This window comes from Poecilia mexicana, unplaced genomic scaffold (assembly GCF_051168715.1).
Source record: "Poecilia mexicana isolate PSO_F unplaced genomic scaffold, ASM5116871v1 scaffold_13, whole genome shotgun sequence".
Taxonomy (NCBI): Eukaryota; Metazoa; Chordata; class Actinopteri; order Cyprinodontiformes; family Poeciliidae; genus Poecilia; species Poecilia mexicana.
The window spans coordinates 14,507,160-14,510,827 of NW_028263382.1; the positions used below are offsets into that span (position 1 = coordinate 14,507,160).

At 38.6% G+C, this 3,668-nt stretch overlaps 1 long non-coding RNA gene across 1 annotated transcript; it reads left to right on the plus strand.

Annotated features, from left to right (window-relative positions):
* Positions 1 to 2,632: 2,632 nt before the first annotated feature.
* LOC106914381 (uncharacterized) lies at positions 2,633 to 3,205 on the plus strand. The gene is made up of 2 exons (XR_001417587.2): positions 2,633 to 2,898; positions 2,977 to 3,205. It is a non-coding gene; the product is annotated as an uncharacterized LOC106914381 (long non-coding RNA).
* Positions 3,206 to 3,668: the final 463 nt, after the last annotated feature.

Consider the following 3,668-nt stretch of genomic DNA (forward strand, 5'->3'; position numbering starts at 1 on the left):
TGACATGCTTCTTGAACTTTTGTGCATTTTGTCACACCTGAAAGGCATAAACACATGTCTATTTAGTAAAAAAAAAAAGAGAGAGAGAGAGAGACATGGATTTCAAAATGTTTCAGAAATTTGAAAAGAGTGGAGTTTATATCTACTACTTAAGTCTCTTTGGATCAAAAGTTTGTTTTACCTCCCACACAGCTTCTGGTGAACTGCAAATAAGACTCCATTTAGATTTCTTTCAACAAGGGCTTTCTTTTTACAAATCTTACCTAAACTTAACATTAAAATCCACAACTTATATTTGTCAACCCTCCAGATTCATTAAGGGCTTTTCTGACTAATAATATTCAGTCCCCATTAAAACAGGTTGAAGGTTGTGATTGTTGTGAAAAATGTTCCAGGGGCATGAATTCTTTCAGAGGTGACTGTAAATCTAACACATTTGTATTCCTTTGGAAGTCTGGTTTCTACATGTTCAGCAGAAGATATTATTTACAAATGCTGTCCCTGGCTGCACAATCTGGACCTAAAGGAAAGGGAAATAAACAAGAACAGATGAGTAAAAGAATGATATGCACAAAACAAAGAAGTCAGGAAGAACGTGGCTGGAGAGAAGAAAATTGAAAGCCAAGTTCTTGTCCATCTGCTTTAGGGTTTATTTACATTTCAGATATTTTCTCTGTATGCTGTCTGGCAGATTCATAAGGCGGAAAAGCATGCAGCTATATAAAGCAAATTTAATGTAGTTATTATTTAATTTGAACTGAACTGAACATATGCAGTCCATATCTTTAAGAACATGTTATTGCCATAAACTGCTGGAAGTCTTATACTCTAACTGAAGTGCGGTTTAACTCTACAATGGTGAAAACTCACGCTTAGTTATATGTCCACAGATTCATTTTCTCTGAGCTCATATGTATTCAGCAGAATATTGTGGTTTTACTTTTTATTCAGCTCTTATTGAAATGTCTTTTAATTAAAATGTTGGGTCAGTATGCTATTTATTTTCTATAGTTGATGGTTTGATGCTGATCGGTCTACTCTTACAAACTGGAATAAATATTGTAGGTTTATTATCATGTGAGAATGAGTCTGTTGTTTTTCTGTCAACATATTTCCCACCTGGTTGTGTTGCTGTGTTGTGTTTGGCACCCACAGTGGTACCACATGAAAGGTCAGGTGTCTTTAGAAACATAAGACTCAGATCTTTGAGGACTACAAGTGTAGGCGGGAGGAAAATAAGAATAATTTTACAAAGCAGAGACTGGTTTTTCAAGGCATTTGTTTGTGGAGTGTTTGTAGAAATGTTTTACGATATGCAAAGACAATTTGAAGTTATACAGTCATATTTATTTAAAACTCCACCTCTTTTGGACGTTGAGATCGGATTTTAATTTTTCTTGCACCTTCCATGCTCCCCTCTACAGCAGCATGCAGGCACGGTTAGGAGTAAGACACTCGCGCTGCTTCCATAAATAATCAAATGCACTTGATTAATAAACTGCATTATCAGTAAATGTGACCACCTCTAAAGATTCGGGAGTCTTAGCAGTTTGCTTATTTATTGCTTGAAGACGTTTTACTATACCAAGATGGAAAAACATCAGTATTAAGATGGGAAAAGCAACTGTTGCCTGTCATCAATTTCAACCAGGGTTAAATGGCCATTTCCATACAATCTGTCATACTGAGTGAAAGGATGTTAAGTTGGAAGATGAATATGACTTTTTTGGAGCCATATTCACAAGCTGACATCAGTACTAGGAAAAAGTACGTGTGGCTTGGATTCTCAGTTACTTTTCAATTAATCGTATTACCTCTCAAACAATATTTTCAGTATATGTCGGACCAAAGTAAGGCTGCTGGCCCACTGGGTTCTGTACCATTTTTGGAGTAAAACAGACAGAGCACATCAGGGCTAAAATACCTACTTTCAATCCTGGTGGTGGAGGGCTGATAATTTGGGGATTACAGAGTCAATTCCTGTGTCAAATGTAAAATTATCAGCAAGGCTGCAGAAGCCTGGCAGAAAATGGATCATAAAACAGGACAATGACCCTCAATTAAAGCTGAAAATCTTCAATAGCATGGCTGGCAGATAGTTTATGTTTAAAAATACATTGTTCTGTATAAACACTCTTTCACTCATAAACCTACACAGAAGTGTTGTCAAAGCTCTCCAGCCTTTTGCTTCAATTAGAAATGGAATTAAGATCAAATCATTTGTATGGCTTCACATTCCTGCCAAAAATCCAAGGAGCGCATTAAGCATGTATTAATCAAGAACACACAGAGCTGAAACGTGGCCGCAATACCATTCATTGAAACAAAGAGTGAGCGCTTTATACGTTCCTCTGGCTTTTGGTAGGAATGTGATGCCATAAATTTCTTTAATGTGAATTTGTTACTTACAGGACATATATTTATACAATAGCTGATTGACTGCAGCTGTAGAGTTTACTCTGAAACAATTGAAAGTGGCTCACTGGCCTGACTTGACATTTCACTGACATTGTTCATAAACCTACTGTCATAAATTTCTTGTTTCCTGCCATGATTCGTGTTGCTACTCTGTTCACAGCTCCTCCCTTTGCTGCTGATTAGCTCTTTGCTCTCACCTGTGCCTCTGCTTTAGTGCTGCTGATTACTGATTGCACGCACCTGTGCTGTTGCCTATATAAACTCCTGTCCCATGGCCTTTCTTATGAACATGTTCCAAACCTGTTGTCATCTTCCTGACCTCCACCTCTGCCTGCTCCATGTTTGTACTACTAGTTTCATGTGCCTGAATATTGATTATTGCCTTGTTCTGCCTTCCATGTCTGCCTGTTGCTGGCCTCAACTATTTGACCCACCATTTAGTTAAAGATTACAAGCAAATGGATCATTCACTTCCTCTTGGTAAGGCCAGATCATTGTAGTGGAGCGTGTGAATCATGTTACCCCTCTACTAAAGTTTTTTCTTTCTCCAAAACATAGAGCGCACACAGTTCCCAGCGTATAGCGTGTTCTTGGGTGAAACAATCCTTGGACATTTTGCTTTCCTCCAGGGATTCAAGACAATCGAGGTCAGAGTCACCGTATATCTGAGGAAACCACCTGACATCCTATCTTCTTCACAGTCTGACCAGATGGCTGCTGCTGAGAGACCATTACATTCCAGCTTATGCATTTCCTACTGTTTCAATAAACATTGCTTTGACCATTACTGGGTTGTGATTTACATCTTGAGTTCAACTCGTTGAACTGTAAGACCTTATACAAACTAGTGCTTTGCATTATTCCTAAGAAATGAACGCTAAAATTGTCTGAGAAAACTTGGGCTTAAATGGACATTATGTCCCTCTGATTTCTGGGTGTCCCCCTACAGCAATCAACCAAACCTATAACCTGGGGATCCACAAATCTAGGCCTCAAAGGCCTACAGGTTTTAGATTTGGCTCTGCTTCACCACAAGCAAGTCAAATAATCAGGTCATCAGCATGACTACGGAGAAGTTGATTGCACACTGAATTCAGCCATTTGATGCAGGCATGTTGAAGTAGGAACAAATCTAAAAATTTGCAGAACACTGGATCTGGAGGCCTGGATTCGAGGACTCCTGCTATAAATGGTCAATAAGAACAAATTATATTTTGCTACGGGCCACTTTGTTCTCTCTCTGCACTGCT